The following is an 8,689-nucleotide window of genomic DNA, read 5'->3' as shown; positions in this document are numbered from 1 at the left end:
CATGCCACGGTGGATTTACAAAGAGAATCTGGGGAAATTTGGGGGGGTGCCTGCTGTCAGGGGTACAACTGTTAAGCTAGCAGCACCAAACTTTCAGGGTATCTTTAGGAGACTCTCCTGATGGTACCACCTAGGTTTGGTGAAGTTTGTTTCAGTGGGTCCAAAGTTATGGACTCTCAAAGGTGTAGCCTCATCTCCTATTAGCTCCCATTGGAAACAATGGGGGATGGAGGCACACCCTTTGGGAGTCCATAACTTTGGACCCCCTGAACCAACCTTCACCAAACCTGGGTGGTATCAGCAGCAGACTATCCTGATGATACCACCTAGGTTTAGTGAAGTTTGATTTTGGAGGTCCAAAGATATGTACCCTCAAAAGGGTAGTCCCATCTACTATTAGCTCCGATTGAAAACAATGGGGGATGGGGCACCCCATTTGGGGGTCCATAAGGAGTGTCACCTGATGATAGCCTGAAATTTTGGTGACGTTAGCCTAAAAACTGTGCCCCCTGCAGGCCAAAAACAAAAAAACCACTTTAAAATGCAAAAACCCACAAATGGGGGGGCAGAGCTTCGGACATGCAATGGGGGGTTTTGAACCCGAGAAACCCTCCCCCTTACCTACATCCCTGAGGAGAGAGCATTCCTGGATATGCTAAATGACTGTGGCTTAGAGCAGATGGTTGTGGAACCAACCAGGGGAGAGATGATCCTAGATCTAATTCTATGTGGGACCCAGGACCTGGTGCAGGAAGTCAGTGTTGTTGAGCTGATAGGGAACAACGACCACAATGCTGTCAGATTCAGTATCTCTGCATTGCCTTCAGAAAGGGAAATTTCTAAAGAGGAGGGGGATAATGCACAGGAAGCTGAAAGGGAAAATCAAGAGAGTCAAAACTGTCCAAGATGCTTGGAGGTTATTTAAAAACACAGTAATAAAAGCTCAGCTGGAACGTGTTCCGCAGGTTAGGAAAGGCAGCACCCAGTCCAAAAGAAAGCCACCATGGTTAACAAGAGAGGTTGAGGAAATTATTAGGAAAAAAAGATGTATTTTAGAAAATGGAAGTCCAGTTTGACTGATGAAGAATATGAGAAGGAAGACAAATGGTGGCAAAAGAGAAGCATGTTAGCTGTAAGGGAGGCAAAAAAGGATGAGGAACGCATGGCTGCGAACATCAAGACCAGCAACAAATAGTTCTTCAAGTATATCAAAAGTAGGAAGCCAGCTAGGGAAGCAGTAGGCCCATTAGATGACAAAGGAACAAAAGGTGTGCTAAAAGATGATAGGGAGATTGCAGAGAAGCTGAATGAATTCTTTGCATCTGTCTTCATCCACGAGGAGGTGAGGAGAATTCTTGCACCTGAACCATGCTTCTTAGGAGGCGAATCCGAGGAACTAGCGAAGATAGTGGTAGACAAGGAAGAAGTTCTGGCAGCCATTGATAAACTAAATGTTACCAAATCCCCTGGCCCAGATTGCATTCATCCAAGAGTTCTTAAAGAGCTCAATCATGAAATTGCTGATCTTCTCACTTTAATATGCAACTTATCCCTGAAATCTGCCTCCATCCCTGAAGACTGGAAGATGGCCAATGTCACACCAATCTTTAAGAAAGGATCTAGGGGGGACCCAGGAAATTACAGGCCAGTCAGTTTGACATCTGTCCCTGGTAAATTAGTAGAATCTATCATTAAAGATAAAATTATAAAACATGCAGAAAAGCAAGACCTGCTGAGAAAGAGTCAGCATGGCTTTTGCAGAGGTAAATCCTGTCTTACAGACTTACTAGAGTTTTTGAGGGTGTAAACAGGCATGCCCTTATTGTCATGCCCTTATAAAAAGCAGTGGTGCGACCGCACTTGGAGTACTGTGTTCAGTTCTGGTCGCCACATCTCAAAAAGGATATTGAAGAGATAGAAAAAGTGCAGAGAAGGGCAACGAGGATGATTGAGGGATTGGAGCACCTTCCTTATGAAGAGAGGCTGCAGCGTTTGGGACTCTTTTGTTTGGAGAGGGGGGATATGATTGAAGTCTATAAAATTATGCATGGGGTAGAAAATGTTGACAGAGAGAAATTTTTCTCTCTTTCTCACAATACTAAAACTAGGGAACATGGCAGCTGTGAAAAAGGCAAACTCTATGCTGGGGATAATTAGGAAAGGAATTGACAATAAAACTGCAAGGACTGTCATGCCCTGATATAAAGCAGTGGTGTGACCTCACTTGGAGTACTGTGTTCAGTTCTGGTCGCCACATCTCAAAAAGGATATTGAAGAGATAGAAAAAGTGCAGAGAAGGGCAACAAGGATGATTGAAGGACTGGAGCACCTTCCTTATGAGGAGAGGCTGCAGCGTTTGGGACTCTTTAGTTTGGAGAGGAGACTCTAAGGGGAGATATGATTGAAGTCTATAAAATTAAGCATGGGGTAGAAAATGTTGACAGAGAGAAATTTTTCTCTCTTTCTCACAATACTAAAACCAGGGGGGCATACATTGAAAATGCTGGGGGGAAGAATTAGGACTAATAAAAGGAAACATTTCTTCACGCAACGTGTGATTGGTGTTTGGAATATGCTACCACAGGAGGTGGTGATGGCCACTAACCTGGATAGCTTTAAAAGGGGCTTGGACAGATTTATGGAAGAGAAGTCGATCTATGGCTACCAATCTTGATCCTTCTTGTTCTGAGGTTGCAAATGCCTTAGCAGACCAGGTGCTCGGGAACAGCAGCAACAGAAGGCCGTTGCTTTCACCTCCTGCATGTGAGCTCCCAAAGGCACCTGGTGGGCCACTGCGAGTAGCAGAGTGCTGGACTAGATGGACTCTGGTCTGATCCAGCAGGCTCTTTCTTATGTTCTTATGTCTGTCAATTTCTGATTTGAAATCTAGAGTCGCATATGGGCAAGAGGGAAAAGCACCCAGTGCACTGGTGTGTTATCCGCCGTCGCCCTGGACCGCCGTCGCCCTGGACCGCCCCCGGAATGCCCTACCACACCCCTACAGGGGTTCACACCTGGTGCATCGCGCCCCCCGCCTCCACCCTCTTGGAGCTACACCTCTGCATATTGGTCTACAGATCCAGGGCTGGACAGCATACAAATGGAAGGACAATCAAATTCCAACAAAACAAGACTGGATCTTGAAAGTCACAGAGTATGCAAAGATGGCGAGGCTGAGGGTAGTTATAAGAGATAAGAACAGGGACACTTTTCTTAAAGACTGGAGATCCTTTGTGGGCTGATTACTGAAAATATATACAGAGAAACAACGGCAGGATTCGAGACTTAAATGAAAACAGCATATTGGATTAAGGCAATTTTATAAGGACTAAAAGTGGGAAAATGTAGATATTAATTACAAGCAGAATTAGATTTGTTTGGATCCATAGTGAGGTAGTTGGAAGTCACCATATACATGAGTAGAGGGGTGTGTATGTGTTTTTTCTTTTCTTCTTTTCTTTCATTTAGAACTATTATTATAGGGGGGATTAGATTGGGATCTCTTTATCTTTTTATGTCTGTGTTATCTAAATGTGCAAAATAAACAAAAATTATTGAAAAAGGAAATCTCCAGGAATTCCTCAGCTCAGAGTTGGTAACCCTGGCGAACAGTGAGACAGAGAGGGCTCACGGAGAGACCAGCATGTCACTAGCACCTCCCCTGCCCCTCAGTCTAACCACTGCACTTCCCAGCTCCTAAAGACACCTCCAACAGTGCACAGTCTTAAGCAGAGTGACAGCCTTCAAAGCCCAGCAGATCTCTTTAAAATATCATCAACTGAAGCTGAGAAGGATGGAGGGGAAAAGGAACATGGCGGCCAGCGGAATAAGACCTGGGCTGAAAATCCATCTCTCCATTTCTGTGAGTGACATAAGACTCTTTGCCTTTGCTCTTGTTTATGCCATGATAGTAAAACTGTCCCTAGTCTAGAATATTCTTGTGCACATCATATCCTTGAAGTTTATATAGGGAGGAGGGGCTGATGTCAATTTTATGTTTATTCCACTTTGAGTCCCCCATACCAAAGAAAATATTCCAGGTAAAGTTACATTTTTAAAATGTTACTCTGAATGATACATGGCTCTTGTAGCTTCACAGTTTCAAAAATATATCTTTATCACAATTCAGAAACACACCAGTCTAAGGTCATTGCTACTACCGGGGATGTTAAGCCCAGTGAATGTCACAGACAGATGGAAGTCAGTTGAAAAGCACGTGCTGATTATCAATTTATTAATTATTAAATGCAATTTGCCAGAGACATACTTTAGGAACCGAATTTTACATGGAGGGAATATGAAACAAATTATTTCAATAATAATTAACATGACAATCTATATTACAATCATGCGATTTCCCTAGCTGATCAGGTGCCATCTGTCTGCAATTAAGCGTGGGATATTTTTGAGTACCTAAATTAAAATCTGTTTAAGTAAATAGGCACAAGATATGGTTAGCATTACACACCTAAAAGCGTGAGAAATAAAACTGCCCTGTAATTGAGCTGTATTCCCCACTGACAAAAGCAAAGGCAGGACTGCCGGATGGCATCTCAGAGAACACTTTTGGAAACAAGAATCCAGCATTCATACTGATGAGCAGAAAGAGCAGAAATGCCTACCTCCTTCTCCTGAACCAGAGCCATTGTCTGAAAAAGAAAGGGTATGGTATTATCTGGAATGGTCTCTTTAAATCAGCCACAATCCACAATAATGCTTTTTTAAAAGTTCGTATTAAAAACCCACTCAAATTTTGCACATGCAACATCTTTGTTGAACTGCTCAGTCCCAGAAACAGAAACAGTCCAGGAGTGAGGAGGTGTACGGAGCTGCTTGTCTGCTCACCCTCTTCTTGTGCATTCCCAACACTCCCAGAAACCCAGTCAGGGGGCACAGCAGTGCAACTGCTGAAGAAGAGATGAAAAGTCTTGCCTCCTCTAATCTTCTTCATCAAAGCGTTCATCAACAGGGACTTTTGCAAACACAGTCACAGCTCCAAACACCATTGTCCAGACGAAGTTCACAGATTTATTGGCAAAAGTTCCCCAAATTAAATTATCAGCTCCCCATGTAATATATCAAATCTTCAAAGAGATAGCTAATACAAAATTAACACTCCAAGCCACCCAAAGCCCTCCAGGGGTGGGCATTATAGTAAATCTAAAGTATAAATAAATATAAATAATAAGCCATGGAGGCTTAGGGAGGAAAACAACAACCGGCTCTCAGTTAAAACTCAGCTTTCCCGTCTTACTTCCCAGCTGTCTTTAAAAATCAATTACTCCGCTCAAGAACAGGGGGCGAAAAATCACTGACTTGCGTATAAGTTGAGGGGGGCATTTTTCAGCCTTAAGAAAGGGCTGAAAAACTCAACTTATACACGAGTAGATATATTGTCTCACAGTAATAGATTTAAATTACAGGGGGGAAAGGCTCCAACTGAATATTGGGGGGGGGATTCAATGAGAGTAGTTCAGCAGTGGAATCAGCTGCCTAGGGGGGTCAAGAGTTCCCCCTCACTGGCAGTCTTTAAGTAGCAGCTGGAAAAACTCTGGAATGCTCTAGGCTCGTGGTGGCGAATGTTTGGCACTCCAGATGTTATGGACTACAATTCCCATCAGCCTCTGCCAGCAAGGCCAATTGGCCATGCTGTCAGAGGCTGATGGGAATTGTAGTCTATAACATCTGGAGTGCCAAAGGTTCGCCACCACGGCTCTAGGCTGATCCTGCATTGAGGAGAGTGTCACTGAAAATGGTGAGAGTCTGTCCCTTTTAGAGTTCTTAGTGAGAGCAGACTCATGGCTAAACAAAAGGTCAGGCAAGCTCAAGATCGTTGCCTATGCATACCAAGGTCAACTTTTGCAATAAAAAAATCTACATGAGAGCAAAACAAAGTTTAACAGATTTTCTTAGGAGATAATAGGGGTACACAAGCACACAGTAATCAAAGCAGCGGAATATATGCACAGTCTTAAGATATAAGAAGTGTTGAGAGGATAGGTTTGGAATAGATGAAGAGAATTTAAAGATCAAGGGTTTTAGTCATCTGATCTTGGAGTGAAAACGTCCGATGAACAGAGCTGAGCGACTCATGCTTAGCTCTGGTAGAAGAAAAAACGTGTTGGGGACAATATCTGCAGACAGAGGGGTGTCCTGAGATATTGAACACTGGCTACTGGGAGAAGAGGCTTCTTATAGGGAAAAAGGGACTTTCAGGGTTATGCAGAACAGCTCTTAATCTCCCAGGACAAAGGGGAATCCTACTTTCCCAGGGAAAGACAAGAGACAGACATCAACCTTAATGATTTGAGTTATTAAGATAATTGTTTGAGTACTTAGCCTGATGAGCTAAGCTGGGAGTGCCTGCAGGTGGGTAGAGTGCTAAGTCAATCATAATTATAAAACAATGGCAATGTAAATAAGGTGGTTGTTAGAAAGAGATTAATCAGAGGAAGAAGTGTTTGGGTTAATACAATACTGGCAGGAACAATACGTTAATAAGTCCTATACACAGAGCATATAATTCAGGGCTAGAGATGAGAATGCTCTCCGATGCAGGGGCATTATCTTCTCTTAATCCCTTTATCTTTATCTTAATGTTTATGTAGGAAGGGCTGCATTCTCCAGCCAGATAAATCCAAAAGTCCATTTCACCAGTGAAGCAGATTTCTGTTTGCTCACCTGAGTAACAAGGTCCCCTCGTGACAACTGTTATCTCTTTCTGATGCTTGCAAGCAGCTCTCCTGAGGAAGCATTCATTTTGGTAAGTGTCTCCGTTTGAGCCACAAACAGGAATATAATTTGTGTGACACTAGAGAAGAGAAGGAGGGGCACAGAGGAGGAGGAAAAGAGAAATCAGTCACGCAGTCCCTTGTTAAGAACTGCCCAACTGCAGCAGCTGAGGGACAAAGAGAGAGTTCAGTTTTGTGGCTGGCGGCTTCCTGTCTCCAGTCTCCTGCAAAACCACCCCCAGCGAGCCAATGTAGAAGCAGCAGCAGACCCCTTCTGCACATGCAGAATAATCCACGTTCAATCCACTTTCACAATTGTTTGCAAGTGGGTTCTGCTGTTCCGCACAGTAAAATCCAGCTGCAAAGTCCATTGAAAATGGACTGAAAATGCATTATTCTGCATGTGCGGAAGGGGCCTAAGAAAGCACAAACCCTTGGTGGTTTCAGATTGTACAAGGAAAGACCAATCTGACAAGGGCTGGCGTGCTATGGGCTACAGTTTGGCTGCCAGACCAGAACAAGACTATCACGAAACATTACCATCATTCCCTCCAACACATCTCAGGATAAGTTCTCAGTTGATAGCTACAGTGAAATCACTCTTTCTTCTCCGTTGAAAGCAGAGCATCATTTCTCTGCAAACCCAGGGTGGAAGCCAACTAGCAGCAGTTCTACCCCGGGAACATTCCCCCTGCTGCACTGATGAGGCTGGTGGCAGAGGAGGAGAGCATGGCAGCTGCCCACTGGCATGTTTGCCCCTCCACTGGGGTAGGTATGCCAGGGAAAGCAAATCCGCCTCTATGGGATGACCCCCCCCCCCCCCCCGTCTGCATCTCGATTGGGCAGTTAGGCATGGGAAGCAACTTGCAAAGCCTGCTGATGCCAGGAATGACGGCCCCTCTGCCAACGGTTCTCTTGCGTCTGTTTTCAACCTACTCTTATATTCAACCTCTAAAAAACAGGCTGTGCCAGATTATATAAATGTTTACATCAGTCAAATGCTCAGATTGACACATTTATCAGAGTAGCTCATTATTTCTGATTCCAGCAGTTAACAAATACGAACATCCTTACCTGAAATTGGCATGCACATTTCAAACTCTCTCCTTCTTCCTTACAAACACCCCCATATTTACATGATGATTCATCGCATACTCTTGCATCTGATTCTTTTACATTTAATTCTGGGAGGAGAGAAGAAAAGAAGAAGTGGGAAAAGATCATGTATAATGCATTTCAACACACTCATGCACAGGAAGAAACAAAGACTGTTCTGTGTCAGGGCGGTTGTATCTAGGCATTGAGATGTATTCCTAACTCAACGTAGTTGCTACAAGATATATGTAACCATCCTGCTATATGTTACCCTTCCCAGTTGGGACATTCATTCCTTGATCTTTACCTTATTGTTTCACTGTCATGATGGGGCTGTTGAAGGGGGGGGGGGTTGCTTTCGCTTTTGCAGGTGCAGTATTATCACTTCTAGCTGTAGCCTTGGAGTTCTGCGGCTGGACAGAGACTCCAGGCTGGACAATGCAAACTGTCTGCTTCTCATGGTAGGGTGGGGAACTTACACTCATATTATCCAGAGTTTGGCGCGGTTTTCGCCAGAACTCTCTTCTTATGTTACCGACATGTCTCAATAAAAGCCTTGAACCAATCAAGGGAATTATTGTCTGAACGGGGAATCTGACATTCACACACTGAGTAGATAACTAGGCCTTCCCCTGACACTTTGGTCTCATTGAGAACTGGGATTGTTTCCATTATCTCGTGGGAGCAGGATGCCAGGCTCTCTGTCATTATCTATCACCGACCTTGGGGCGCCACAGCTCCAAACTAATTGTTTCTTGCATTTCTTGGGAAAACGGGAGGGGGAACTAACACCGGGATAAAGGGGCCAGAACTGTCTTTGTCAATATCAATAAACGCTGCTGATCAACCATAGAGTCTGCTTA

The 8,689-nt window shown here is 44.0% G+C and overlaps 1 long non-coding RNA gene across 1 annotated transcript; it reads right to left on the bottom strand.

Moving 5' to 3' along the window:
• Positions 1–4,513: 4,513 nt before the first annotated feature.
• On the bottom strand, positions 4,514–7,952 carry LOC125425627. Its single transcript, XR_007243400.1, has 3 exons — positions 7,806–7,952; positions 6,682–6,811; positions 4,514–4,649 (listed from the first exon to the last, which is right to left on the bottom strand). It is a non-coding gene; the product is annotated as an uncharacterized LOC125425627 (long non-coding RNA).
• Positions 7,953–8,689: the final 737 nt, after the last annotated feature.

The sequence above is a fragment of the Sphaerodactylus townsendi genome, unplaced genomic scaffold, assembly GCF_021028975.2.
Source record: "Sphaerodactylus townsendi isolate TG3544 unplaced genomic scaffold, MPM_Stown_v2.3 scaffold_985, whole genome shotgun sequence".
Taxonomy (NCBI): Eukaryota; Metazoa; Chordata; class Lepidosauria; order Squamata; family Sphaerodactylidae; genus Sphaerodactylus; species Sphaerodactylus townsendi.
The sequence above is the reverse complement of the archived record's forward strand: the minus strand, read 5'-3'. Positions and strand labels throughout refer to the sequence as shown.